At 41.0% G+C, this 15,010-nt stretch overlaps 1 protein-coding gene across 7 annotated transcripts in view; it reads left to right on the top strand.

Annotated features, from left to right (window-relative positions):
* The first annotated feature begins 8,952 nt into the window (after positions 1-8,952).
* Positions 8,953-15,010, top strand: part of IL18RAP (interleukin 18 receptor accessory protein) — a 29,883-nt gene continuing 23,825 nt past the window's right edge. For 3 of the 7 annotated variants that reach the window (XM_070236015.1, XM_070236012.1, XM_070236011.1), the window contains exons 1-2: positions 8,953-9,060; positions 9,202-9,349. The gene's annotated coding sequence lies outside the window, so the exon portion shown is untranslated. The other 4 variants (XM_014730974.3, XM_014730973.3, XM_001914835.6 and 1 more) reach the window with 2 other exon arrangements.

The following is a 15,010-nucleotide window of genomic DNA, read 5'->3' as shown; positions in this document are numbered from 1 at the left end:
GGCATAGCAATTATTAGTAATGACAAGTCTAAGGTATGACCATTGGAATTAACACCTGAGGTAGGGGTGGAGGACAAGACATTTGGAAGAGAGGAAGTTAAAGAACTGAGAGACCAGGGTGTTCTGTGGATTATCTATGTGAGCCCTAAAATTAACAGTCAAAACAGGAAGAGTTCTAGTGAGAGTAAGAGTGACTAGGAAGCTAAACTGTTCAGAAAATGAAGCAGAGTGACCCATGGGGGTTGTGGACAACCTTGACAAGCCTTGTACTGGGTGATATTACAGCATGAGAATATGCTATTCAAAGCTGGGGAGTCTTAGGAAGAAGGGAGTACAATGGCTGGAAATCAGCGGTACAAGGGGTCTAGAAGAGAAAACAAGCACCATTTAAGTGGGTCGTTAAAGAAACAATGTCCTCAGGGGACAGCCAAATAGCAGTTGGTTGGGAAGGGAAGTGAAAGAAAGTCTAGGGAAGAGTTTGAAGATATTGCAGATGATCACTTTAACCATCTATACCTGTGGTTAGAAAAAAACTTTAAAATTCATTGAATTCCCTCTAGGAGTCATCCCCAAGTCTGCAGTTTGGCTAAGAGCCCCACTCCTATGATGAGCTGTGCCTACCACTATTGGGCATTTACCATATAAGAAATGGCCTTCAGGGGTCCAGCCCCTCTCCCTTCAACTAAACTGGTCACTTCCTAAGGGCAATGTGCAATGACAATTATCAGCAAAAGACCCTGCATATAGCAGATGGTTAACAAATGTTTGTTGGATTGGACTTAGTACTGTGCTCTGTTAATTATTTATTTCTCCCAAAAAATATGAGCTCTTTAAGGGTAGAGACTGTATTTTATTTATCCTTATATTGCATTTCTGATACAATAATAGAAATACATAAAATGATTGGAAACACAAATTCACAGAATAGGGTAATTTTTATTTCTCCCAGCAATTTACTCCTAGTGAAATAGAATTTATTTATCTACAGTAATGGTAATACATATCTTGATTATTTATTGTCATCTAACAAACAACTCCAAAGTTTAGTTGCTTGAACAGTTTATTATTTCTCATGATTCTGCAATCTAGGTTGGGCTCAGCTGGACCATTTTTTCTGTTCCATGTGGTGTCGGCCAAGGTTAGAACATCTAATATGTTGTTGACTCACACGTCTGAAGTTGGGATGGTTGAAGCAACTGGAGTCTGATCAGACATCTCTTGCTCTCTCTCCCTTCATATTTTTCCAACTAGTTTTTACAGCTAGCTTGGGTTTCCATACAGTGATTTCAGAATATCTGGATTTCTGAATTTGTGTCTAGCTTCCAAGAGACATGAAGTGGAAGCTGAATATGTTTTAAAACTAGGTCTGGAACTGGCACAGGGTCACTTCTACTGCATTCTGTTGGTCAAAGCAAGTCACGAAGTCAGCCTAGATTCAAGGACAGGAAAAATAGACTCTACCTCTTGACGTGAAAAGCAGAATGCATGTGAAGGGGCCAGAGGAATCAAATGATATGGGCTCAGTGAGCTGAGGAGTCAAAAGAAAGATTTCTTGGACTCTTAAATTCTGGTGGTAGTTCTCTCTTATTCACAGAATAGCATGGGGACAGGACCCATGGGCAGTGAAGGGGTGCAATGGGTCGAGGGTAGGGCTAAATTTATAAGGCGTAGGTATGTGAGTTATTTCTTTACAAGACAAAGGAAATATCATGTAAAAAAGTTGTTGAAATGATATCAGTGCAGGTGGGGTCTTATTATCGTGTGGTTGTATAACTTTAGATACAAATCAGGTCAGGACGTCCTGTACTTCCTGGAGGGTGGTATAGATAGGCATTTAGGCCAGAATGCCTTGAGCTTCTCTCCCTGGGGTAGCCTTGATCCACATCATAAACCCCCCGCTGAACCCATTTGGCTCCAAAATCCTTTGGCGCTATGGACGATGGTCAATCTTCTGTAACTACTTCCAGCTGTACAAGGTCGTAGAACTGTACCTAAATGGGAGCTGTAGGGGTACAGGTAGGAAGTTCAGACACCACAAGGTTGCACCCATGGAGTTCAAGGCAGACAAGGCATACAGATCCTCTGGAGACAGAGAGTCATTTGATGAGAAGTGGTCCAGGAGGCGAAACTTTGTTCACACGTGGAAGACAAACAATAAAACAGACAACAAGTTATAATAAGAAATACAAGCAATATGATTAACCCAATGAACAAACCTTTGATAGTAGTCCAGAGACCTGCACCTGACCAGGAGTCCAACCAATCATTTAGGGATAGGGTAGGCTCAGACGTGGATTTAATTTGGTGACTCATATTGGATAGGAGGCCAGAGATATTTTGATGGTATTCGGGAATATAGACACAACGTTTGGTTTTTATAATGGCACAAGTGTCCCCCTGTGCTGTCGTCAAGACATCCAGTGCCATTCGGTTTTGGAGGACTGCCTTATGCATTTGAGATACTTTTAAAGTGAGCAGCAAAAGGCTATGTTATGTATCATTTAATGCCTTCATGGTAAATTTGTTTAGGGCTTCCATGAGCCAGACGCCACTTTTGATTCCTAATTGGGGAAGGAAAATTGACATGAATGTGTACTATAGCTTCTACTGAAACATAATTTTTCTCTCTAAAATCATCCTTATTTTTACAAAATATAGCCAAATTGAGATTAACTGGTTTTCAAAATAAGTGTAGTTTCAATAAAACTTGGTCCAATTATTTACATAAGTGCAGCAAGAATAGCAATTGAGTATACAGGCTCTTTTAAATCTGCTTTGCTAGAATTTTTTATGAGGAATCTCAGATTGAACATTAGAGGCCTCTTGAGCCCAGAAAAGACAAACCAAGGGCTTGCCATCAGATTTTGCCTGCAATACCTACAGATTTGGGTGGATTCCTTTCTTCACAAGCTCCCCCAAAATATTTCGAGGTTCCAGGCACCTGCCAGAGAAGTGACTTTCCTTACTTACCAGGTAAGATTGCTGGAATCTCTATAAACAAGGTACTTGGCCAATATTACCAAGTTGCTTTATTCCAGAAAATCAGCTTTTATTCCTCAAAAGCTGTCTTGTCCTATCTGAGTCTGTACGTTTCTCTCAAACATGACATTCCAGTCAAAGCCTTGGTTATATAACCAACGTTTCCAAATGTGTCCTCCAAACGTTGTAAGGAGAACAGACTTCTATTGAACTTATGCAAATAACTATATTGCCATGAAAATAACCATACTTGCTGTCTCACTAAGAGTTTCCAAATTCTGGAGGGATCAGGTGGGGAGAAAAAGATAAATGTTTCAGTTCTGCTCACAAAGGTATAATTTCATCAAATTGCTATATGTCATAATTAGCATAAGAGAAAAGAGGAAAAGATTTCCTTAAATCTGAGAAAACAAAACAAAATATCAAAGAATCAACAATATTTCAAACAAAAATCATAAAAATTATAATCATCCTCATCAGTTCATTCTGTCCTGTGTAATCGATTCTTAACTTTAATCTTCTGTTTGCAGTTTTATGAGGTCATCAGTTTCTCTGTTAGAATTCTGTAATTTCTTACCCAGTTCAGTTTTATGATCTGAAAGTTTATCAGAAACCTGTACTCTGTAGTAAATGCCAGAGTCCTTTTCATGAATTTCTCTGAAGATGAAACATATTTTGCAAAAGCATCAGAGTAAAACAATAACTGTCTGTAAACAACAAAAGACTCAAAAATGGAAAATGACAAAGAAATTTGGTTAATTTTGTGACATAAAACACCTTAAAATAATAACAAGAATTATGAATGATAACCAAGACAGATCAGAATTTTAGGAATGTTATATAATTTTAAAACATTTATATCAATAGCATTCACCCACATAACACCACCTAAGAAAGTTATCATCACTTATTTGACAATGCTTCCCATGTAATTTAATAGACCAAATAAGCCTAATGAGTTTAGTATTTTCCTCCTTATAGGAAGAGAGAGCAAATTTCTTTGAGAAGTCTCAGGGGCCCTCTGAAAATCCTCAGAGAAATTCTCTTCCTTCTTCCAGGTCAAAAGAAAGCATTTATTCAGGACTTGAATATTTTTTGAGGGGGGAGGGTAGGAGTATGTCAAAAATATCAAAAGATTTTAAAACACTTGTTCAGGTAGGAAACAATGCTCACTGTGAAACAAGCTCAGTTATTTATTCGAAGTGACAACAGGAACAGTCAAAAAATCTTGACAGACCTCAGTACATCTGAACATAGGAAATTATTTTAGCGAAATATGGTTTTTCTGTCTTTTAGGTGGTCTTACTCAAAGAAACAACTTTCATAACCTCTTTATGACGAGCAGGCCAAAAGTTCAAGAAAAATTACCCTTTTGAGAAAGAAAACCAAATTTTATTTTTTATACCAGCTTACTTTTTCTGTTAAAACTCATTTACTTAATTGGACTTACTTTAATCTTAGCCAACTTGGCCAGGCATAGAACTCTGTCAGACCTTCTTTTTCACAAACCTTCTATAACTTTATTTTTACATTCAGGATTTCTCCCATGCTTTCTTTCTTCCTTCCCTTCTAGCACTTTAGGAGATATTTATCTTTCTTAACCCAACAAATAAAAATACTTCCCTTCTTTATACCTTCTTTACTGAAAACATATATTTTAATTTCCTTGTATACAGAGCTGTTTTCCTTATTAATTTTTAGTAGCTTTCATTACATATATTACACATGTGTAATTACATATATTAATTAGAATTTTTAACCCTGACAGACCCTAGTAAAAACTAAGAAGGTAAGCAATTATGAACTGTCTTTTATAGCATCATTCTGAACACTTTTCATAATTTCCAGAAACGTGTTACTTCATAGTAATAAAATGCAAAGCTTGTTTGCTAATATGCCCAAATGCTTTTTAATTTCTCTGTAGTAAGAAGCCAAAAGTAGATAACTTAGACATGTTTAGCTACAATGTTTCAGTGACCTAGATACTCAGTGAAATTTTATCATTTAACTTTTCCTAACAAAATTTCAAAGTTTCAAGTTGCCAGAAAGATTTTGGAAGTTATTTAAATACATATGGCATAACACATAATTATTTTTAAAATTTCACCCAAAATTTTTATCTTTTTCACATGTTTAGTTTACTCATTCCCAATAATTATTTAGATTGCCTACAAAACTTTACGAGACATTAGACAAAATCAGTTATCATTCTGAGCTATTATTTTGCTGACAAGTTTGTAACAGACAGCATGAGTTTATTTGACTAGTAAACCCAGGCTGCATGTCTGCATCATATTCAAGTACTGACAACTCTGTAGATGTGTCCATTTTAATCAAACCAACAATATTAAATAAGTTTTCAGTTACCAAAGATTAATTCACATCATGTTAACTTGAAAGACATTGGGTTAATTTCTGTTACATTTAGAATTTATGTAAGTACTTACTTTAAGCCAATTAAACAGAGCTCTCAATTTTGGCCATGCCATCTGGAGATAACATATCACAAATACCTAACATACATATAGACACACGTACAGAGTATCCACAGCTATTATTTTAAAAATTACTGCCAAGAATCAGGTACAGTAATACAAAGCTCACCAGTTATGAATCCAAATTTTGTTTCAAGTCTTTTTACCAATATTTGTGGAGAAGACATTTAAGATGCTAGATTTTTTGGCAAGGGCATGCTTATGGCCATTTTTTCCTTTTTCCCTTTTTTTCCCTTCAGTCTTAGGAATTAGTGATGGGCTAGGTCGTCCCCAGAGGATTTGCAAGCTATTCAAGATAAGAGAAATGGGTGGAACCTGAACTGGCTCTAGAGCTGCATTTCCAGTCTTACAAGGATTTTCCAAGAACAGTTGCTCTTGGTTTCTCAGAAATTGGGTTGTAACTCAAATGACATTATATATTGATCTACCTGTCCAACTACATCATAAAGGCACAGAGAAACCCCTCAAGTTTTCTCCAAGATGGAGTTTCTGGTGCATAACCCATCCAACTGAAAGTGTTTTCAAATAGTTAAAATGCATCTGAGGGGTGAGTCTCCAGGGATGCTTGGGGCATTACCCATGGTGCTAAAGACAGTGTCTGACTGACAGCTGCTAGAGAAAGTGTTCAGAGCCTGACTGTGGGTGTCAACATCATTATAAGATTTACTTAAGTCCCGCTCAGGCTGGGCACTTGGTCCCTGAGTCAGCACAAGGCAAGCCCAGGGAAGCAGGAGGCAAAGGCCTGGAGCTGGCTGGGGGCTGGGGCTCCCAGGGCCAGGGTTAAGAGTTAAGTCCTTGGCAAAAGGTTTTCAAGTTTTTGATTTTACAGAAGATCTAGGTTCTGCTCAGGTCCAGCCTGAACTTAACCTTGACTTGGTGACAACAGAGGAGGTGATGAATGAGACAAAGAAAGGAAAAGAGGGGATAAGGCCTCATCCTCACAGCCTCTTCCCAAGGGTTATCAAGATAAGGGTCACACAGCATTTCCTGTGCTGGGGCACACAACCCCAGCAGGACAGTTCACAGAATAAATCACAGGTCTCCTATCCTCATAACCGACTCAGTAGGCACCTAAAATACTCAACAAGTCAACCACTAAGCGAGGGCACCCCATTTAGGGTTGCTGACATGATCAGGCCCAGAAGTGGGGGAACAGAGACAATGGACATGGGAGACTCCCAGGGGTGGAGCCTTTGACTCTTTAAAGATTTCTTTGTTTCTCCATTACAAAGCTCAAAAGGAGCCCAAAATGGCCACTGTAATTTTAAGAGAGATGAAAGAAAAGGGTCCATTACCCTGAAATCCCCCCTGAACCTAAGACATTGTCCTACCTGTTGTTCTGCCTGTGGGGTTCCTATAGCAAGAGGTAAGGAAGGCGTCCGCCTGCACTGCATCCCTTGTAAGTCTTCCCTATTATGCCTGGCAATAATAGGTGCCTGGCGAATGGTCCCAGAGATAAAAGAATAGAGAAAAACAGTGAAGAATTTTCCACCAGTCTAGGGGACATTCTACCTAATTGCCTCCTGGAGCTGTTCTCCCAAGAAGGGGTTCCCATACTCAACCAAAGGTTAGAGTTTGGTACTTTCCTTGAACCGGAGTCCCAATTTGGACTTTCCTGTGGTTCAGACTGTGGTCAGGAGCCATAGGGAGGGATCCCAATCCAGCCTTAGGAAAAGAAATCTGCCACGAGAGTCTTGGATATTGGCAACCATCCTAATGACTTAAGTGGTAGACCAGTGCCCATGTAAAATTTATATATTAGAGATAGGGCTGGGAAGAAATGGATTAATTCATTCTTCATGACTCTCAGGCTTAAGGTACTGATTCTCTTCAGGTTGAATGCTGTGGTTTTCCCATAGAGTAGCCATGGGCAGGAAACGTAGATGCATACAGCTGTCTGAGAAGTTTCCCGATGGAGAAGTAAATTTAGATCCATCCTTGAAAAAGCGGAAGGCACAGGAAGAAAAGTGCACTTACCATAAATTAAGCTCACAAGCTGGTGAAGCAAGATCCCTGTATAGGCCCCATGTGGGATCGGGGAGCTGAGCAGTCAAAAGAAAGATTTCTTGGACTCTTAGGGTCTGGTAGTAGCACTCTTTTATTCAGAGAATAGCATGGGGACAGGACCCATGGGCAGTGAAGGGGTGCAATGGGTTGAGGGTAGGGCTAAATTTACAAGCATAGGTATGTGAGTTATTTCTTTACAAGACAAAGGAAAGATCATGTAAAAAAAAAGTCGTTAAAAAGGTATCAGTGCAGGTTGGGTCTTGTTATCAGGTCTTCGTATAACTTTAGATGCGAATCAGGTCAGGACGTCCTGTACTTCTCGGAGTGTGGTATACATCGCACGTAGGCCAGAATGCCTTGGGCATCTCTCCCTGGGGTAGCCTTGATCCTCATCAGTGATGGCAGCCATTTTTGGAGACTATCCCCTAAAGCCTATACAAGGATATTCCAAACCCCATTCAAAGTCTGTTGAAATGATTGAATTCACTTTAGGCTCAGCTTCAAGGTCTGCATCAGGATCTCTGAAACTTCAGACGGGCAGTTCCCACACTGCAACTCACTGGAATCGAGTTCAATTCAACAGTTATTGAACACTTGTCATAAACAACCCCTTATGTTGAGCCTTTCCCTTCCATCCTAGCCATATCTCTCCCCAGCTCCCCAGGTCTGCTGCCTTTATTCTCATCACAGTGCTGCTCCCACACGACACTGTGAGCCTGGAGCTTCCCGTGCCTGGAATATCCTTTCAGCTGCTCCCTATAACCTCTCTTGGAACAGGCCTGGAAAAACCTCACATCTTCGTGGAATCCTAGGCAGATTCATGACAGGTGGTGAACACATTGATGGGCTTATTCTTATCTATAATTGCTAATTTCCTCTTCTATCCTCCCACGCTCACATTTAATTTGGCTTTAAAGTGAACTGAGTCTTCATTTGTTTTCTTAGGTTATCCTCTACTTCTGTTTAGAATAGCCCTGGAGCTTTGATGTGCTCAGATGAATCAGCCTTATCTTACTAGAACGTGAGACTCTTGAGGGAGGGTGATATCTAGACTTAACCAAGATGCTTTCTAGACAAAGTCCTTTCTGAGCAGAGTGGTCTCAGAGTATTCCAAGGTCGTCATTAAGTGATTTTAGTCGTTCTATCAAAGAAACAGTAGTGTTCTTAGTTCTATGTTATATTTTGACGCTTTCTTTTAATAAATAGGTGCAAAAAAACCTTGAGTGTTTTTAGACTTTAAATTTATTTCCCTCCCAGCTTCAGTAAATGATTGCTTCATACAAATGGCATTGGAGAGCTCTTTTCTTTTTCAGAATTAAAAAATCAATCACAAAAAAAGCTTTAGCTTGTCTCTTAAAGGTTACAGTTTTGGGGGTTACTTTTGCAAATCAAAAAAAGAAACCCACAGTTGAGAAATGGAGTTGAGTGCTAATAATCTTTACAGGAAATTTCTGTAAAGGAAACAGGCTTACTCATTCTTTCAACTAAACCTAACCACAAACCTTATCTAGTTGAGGAGGTCGGTCAGAGAGGAGTTTTATATGCTTCATCTTGAGGGTATTTCTTTCTACTGCTAGAGGTAGTTAATTTGATTTTCTTCTGTATAACCGTGGACTTGACGGTGTTGATGGTCATTTACGAAATACTAAATGTTTTCTTTTTTTCTCCAGATGTAACTCATTATTTTCAAACTTATAAATGGCTATTGTGTCTTCTCCAGTGATCTCTCTGGCTAAGAAGAGATATACTAGGACTCTGAAAATGGATATTCTCACATATTCTTCTTCCGATAGAAAAGCCAGCAGTCACTGAAATAAGAACTTGAAGTTACTTCCTCTTTTTTTATGTCTTAAGAACAGGAAATAAAGGTAAGACAATGATATATATTTTTTTACTAGATTTCCTAACCAGAAAATGTAACTCGAAAAAAGAGCCTAAATAATTTTCAAAATGAATTTCTAACACAATTTGTTTTCATAAAATATTTTGTAACAATAGATGGCTATCGAACTAGAAAAATTTGCTTCTCCATACGTGTGGAGTCTTCACTTTATCGAGAATTGCTTATAACTGGTGGTTATGCAATAAAGCTATCTACAGTGCTTTGAGTATTTTGTGCAAAAGGTGAAGAGTACAGGGACTCAAAATGTTTGCCAAATTTGAGCGCTCATCTTGACTTGACCATAAGATCTTTGAAATCAGGCACTACACACTTGATTTTCTGTAATTCCTAGAAAATGGAATATAAAGCTACCATGGACCATGCAAGAACCATAATAATATCAGTTGAATTAAATAGTTACTATTACACCAGACCAAATCTCTATGTGTATGTATGTTCTCTGCGTATAGTCACCACTGACCCTGTGGGAAGTTGTCGTTTGCTTGTCTTTGACAGTGAGATTCACCTACCTGCGCTTCAGACCCTCTGTTGACACCTGCCTTCTCCATCCTTTTCCTCTCTCTTCCTTTCTCCCATCAAAAGCTTTGGTCAGTGAAAATCTTAGTTCGTTATCAACCAAAGATAGTTGAAGGTGTAGCCTTGACCAATTGAGGGTGGGAATCTTCAACCTCTGGCAAAAGAAATTTGGCTCTCAAAAAGTAAGTGTGGAAAATGTTTTAGAGAAGAGACCCTTCAGACACTTGAAGTCACAAGTGCTCTTGGGTTCTCATCTCCTATGAGGCGACAGCATGTAGTGATGGGAAAATCAGAGTCTTTGAGAACCTCTACATCTGGATACGAATGTTCCTTCCAATTCCTACCAGATGTGTGATTATCATTAATAGTGGGCACCACTGTTTCAGGCAATGTAAGCCTTTTTTTGTCCATCAGTAAAACAAGAGGGACAACAACCGTCTTCTTGAGTGTGACCAGAAAGTAAATGAGAGAGCAGGGGTCCACTATATTCACTACCACCTGTCCATCATTTTACTCCCATGAACAGAGAGTCTGAAGCCTGGTTTAGGTTAAGATGCCTAATGCTTGGTAAAAGATATATACTCTGCACCTTGTGTGATTCCTTATGACTCACGGGAGCGTTTCAGTGATGGTGGAATAAAGGCATCATGTAGACATTAAGTGGTCTTAAAAAGGTAGATGTTAGCAAAAAACGTCAGTTGTATTATGCCACATAAATGGAATTTCCAGAACAGGCTTGTCCTTGTGTTGTTCTTTTGCCAACAGTGCTGGCAACAGCTACCATAACTCAGCACAGACCCACATCCCCAAGCTCTATTCTCGTCCCTGAGCAGGGGTTCCCAAGGATGCTTCCTGGATCATAGTGATCACCCAGACACTTGTTTATAATGTAGATTCCAGTGTTCTTCTCCTTGAGAATCTGGTTTAACATGATTTGGAGAGCCCAGAGATCTGCATTTCTAACAAGTGTTCCAGGTGACTCTCATAATCAAGACAACTTGAGAAATACTGTCCCAGAGACAAAACTGTAGCCTGGAAACAGCCCCAGGCAGCCTGAGGTCCTAGGCCAGCAGGTGAGAGAGTGTAGAGAGAGTGAGTCTGTCTGCTCAAGGTTGGGATGGGAATTCCTGAGGGCTGGAGGCTGCTGGGGGTGGTGGCAGCCAATTTGTTACAAGCTTGGACATTCAAACACGGAATCACAGAATGTTAGAGCCAAGATGACTTTTGCAATTATCTAGTTCCATAGTTCCCAATTCAGCCAGCTTTAAAAAAAATACAGGTTTCCTAGCCTAAACCCCAGAAGTTCCGATCCCCTAGCTCTAAGGTGGAGGAACTACTGATATAATCCAAATAACTTATTTTTCAGATAAAACAGCTGAGTGCAGAGAGACGTTAAGTGTTTTAACCAGAATCATGCAGCAAGTTAACGGTTAAACTTAGATAGATATGTGTTTGTTCTGACGCCTCCTGAAGTGTTTTGCATTTTTTTTTTGGACAATAGAATTGGTTATGATTTATGCCTGAAGTTTTGCCCTAGGATTTGGAGATACAATTTCCGAAACAGGATCCCTGCTCTTAAGGCGCTCCCAATCTAGTGGGAGAACATGGTATCTGAAATAACAGTTACACTGTGGTGTGGATAAATTATAAAGAAGGAGTTACTGAGCCAGGCAGTAACTGTTGTCAGCCAGGCAGTATTTCTGGAGAGAGCATGCAGGCTGGAAAAGACAGGCTGAGTTCCTGCTGGCATGGAGCTTCCATTCTAGTTGAGGGAGAAGTTTTAAAAGCAAGATATTTTCAGACAATCCTGTGTGCTAAGACAAAGTCAAATGAGTAACACGAGAGACGGTTGCTGGCTTGTGCCGTGGTGAGGGGAGAGGAGGGGCCTCACTAGGCAGGTACTCAGGGAAGGTGTCTCTAGGGAAGAAATCCAAGATAAGACGTGAGAGAGCCAAGCCCAGCCACACAGTGCTGTGCGCGTGGTGCTTTGGAATTGATTCCCTGTCTCCCGGGCAGTGGGATCAGTGAAGTTATTAGCATGGAAGTAATATCCTCACACTTGCTTTGTAGGAAAATGCCTCCAGCGGCTAGAGACGGGGAGATTGTTCCTTCAACGCTTTGTGGGCAAAGGAAAGGAAGATGAGGCGGGCAGACTACCTCTTGAAAGGCAATTGCTTACCCTGCCTCGTTCTTCAACCACAGTCCCTGTAAGAAGAGCCGCCAGTTGTCACCAACAGGGATAAATAAGGCAGTGACTCTCGTCCCTGTCCCTGGCACTCTTTAAGGCCTTCTGCCATCTCATGAGGCCCCTTCTTTGCTGAGCACCCTCCCCTCAGTAGGTCAGTAGCCAAGTGGAACCATCCTGTACTTCTGGCCCCCACCTGAACAAACTGGTCTGCAAAGACCTTCGCACCCTGGGTGGCTCTGCCCACCTCCTGTCCAAGATGATCTCTCTATGGTTTTCAAGGTTCCATCTCTTCCTCCCTCCTCCTAGAAACTGGTCCATGCCCTTTCTCCTCACTCTCAATTGTATTTGACCCGCTACCCTCCTGACTCATTCTCCTCACAGTGGAATCATGTCAAAGCTCTCCCTTTGTCAACAAATGAGCAAACACTTCCCTTGTTTTCCTGCACATGGCATCTGTGGAAGGCGGGGCTTGTCTCTACTCTTCCATTCCTTCCCCTACTCGCTTGTTACTATGCAGCTTTCCACCATCTTACCCCTTCTGCTCGTGCTGACCTTATCCATCGGTGGCCAAAGCTAATGGACACTTTTCAGCCTTCGTGTGCCCGGCGCCTCGGTAGCTTCTGACATTGACATCTAGCCTGTCTTCCATACCTATTCTGTGCTTGATGTCAGGGTAGTCTCTGTGTTCTGTTCCTTTTCTTCCTTTGGATTTATCCTTTTTAACTTCCCTGGGCCTTGACCCACCCTTCCGGGCTGCTGTTTCTCAGGGAAGGCTGTCTGCCCTCTCCTCACAGCTTAGGGACTCCCTTGGCCTGAACTCTCCCCGATCCCGCTGACGCCCAGGCCTCTCTCTGAGTCCCACCCAGCGGCCCTTGGAATGCTCCAATTGGATCCCCAAAGACACCTTAAGCTCCATGTTTCTGTTAGAGATATATTAATTATTGATAACTAATTTATAAATATTAAATTTACTCCTTCCCATATCTGAAGATGTTGGAGACATGGTGTGTGCGTGTAGGGGTGTATGTGTGTCTGTGTGTATGTGTGCTGGAAAATGGTTGAAAATGAAGAATTTTAGAAGATGAGGAAAGCCAAGTATTTCTTTATGAGAAAAGATGGAGATTCCTAGAAGGAAAGGTCCTGGGAAACTTGGGGGTGGAGAGAGTGGTTGCAAGAATGGCCAGTAAGCGCAGGGAGGAGTAAGGAGACGAACGTACATGGCTGGTTAGATGTGGGGAGAGAGAGAGATTGATTTTGTCAGCTGCCAAAAAGATAGGGATGCTGTGGAGAGAAGATTCTTGTTTTTAAAGATTGGCACCTGAGCTAACAACTGTTGCCAATCTTCTTCTTTTTTTTTTCTGTCTGCTTTCTGTCTCCCCAAATCCCCCCAGCGCACAGTTGTATATTTTAGTTGTGGGTCCTTCTAGTGGCCGCACGTGGGACACTGCCTCACTGTGGCCTGATGAGCGGTGCCATGTCTGCGCCCAGGATCCAAACCAGTGAAACCCTGGGCCGCCGAAGCAGAATACGCGAACTTAACCACTCGGCCATGGGGCCGGCCCCCTAGATTTTTAAAGGGAACTTTCAGAGTGGATTTGTGATATTTACTGTAATTTATTTTCTCTTTCTTTATATTTTCTTTTTTGTTATCACTGCATTTGTTCTTACATTTTCTGGTAATTGTTTATTTACATGCTTCCATTGACAAAGATTCTCTCCTTGACCAAACTTTAGTCAGGCTCCTCTGAGCCCTCTTCTTGACTAGGCCTTGATCTTGGTCCTGTCTCTGGTCTACCCAGTCCTGTCTTAGCATAGAGTTCTGCTAAGCCATCCTCCCGTTCTTGATATCTGATCACCTTTGATATCTGATCAAGGTCCTCATCTCCCAGCCTTGATATCCAAGCCCTTGGCCTGCCTTTAGCAGGAGTCCCTGTCAGGTCAGTTTGGTAAGAATTCTTCCACCCTTGATGTCTCCTCTTCATAATTCCCCATCCCTGATCCCTTTGCCCTGCTCCCTGGCTATAAATCCTTACTTGTGCTTGTTGCATTTTGAGTCGAGCTTGATCTCTTCCCCTCATTGCAATAGTCTTGAATAACGTCTTCCTGACCTTTTTAAGAAGTATCAGAATAATTTTTTCTTTAACATTGTTCTCCACATTGTGACATACTCTTGAGAACAGGGACCCTACCACTTATTTTGTGCCTCCTGCTTTAAAGAGATCAAGATAGTACAGAGTATTTTAGGGGAAATTTTTAGCTAAAGTTCAGGGTTAAATTACCTTATTCCTACAACCCCAAGAGTAATATATAGGTTATTGTTATGTTAAGAGATAATAGTTTAGGACTCTGAGACGCACAGATAAAACAGTTCTATAGCAAAATTACCTTTATTTTCTGCTCAAAACAAAATTAAATAATAATCATATATTACCCAGTACTGTGATATGAATTTTTGTATCCTCTCTCCCCCAAATTCATATGTCCAAGTCTTAACTGCCAAAGATGAGACCCTCTAATGATGGTATTAGGAGGTGGGGCCTTTCGAAAGTGCTTAAGTCATAAGGGTGGAGACTTCATGACTGAGATCAGTGTTCTTGTAAAAGAGACTCCACAGAGCTCTCTAGTGCCTGCCACGATGTGAGGACACAGTGAGAGGCACCAGTACAAACCAGGAAGAGGGCCTTCATCAGGGCACAAACACGCTGGCGGCTTGATCTTAGACTTCCCAGCCTCCAGCACCGTGAGAAATAAATGTCTGCTGTTTCTAAAGCATCCAGTCTTTGATATTCTGTTACAGCTTGAACAGACAGGACACCCGCTCAGCATCCTTATCTCTTGTTTCTTGTAAATGGTTTGAAAGTTCCCACGACCACCCTATTGACAAGAGGGACAAGCACCATGAAGATGGCCCAGGCTCTGATT

This window comes from Equus caballus, chromosome 15 (genome assembly GCF_041296265.1).
Source record: "Equus caballus isolate H_3958 breed thoroughbred chromosome 15, TB-T2T, whole genome shotgun sequence".
NCBI lineage: Eukaryota > Metazoa > Chordata > Mammalia > Perissodactyla > Equidae > Equus > Equus caballus.
Note: the sequence above shows the minus strand (reverse complement) of the source record. Positions and strands in the feature narration are given on the sequence as shown.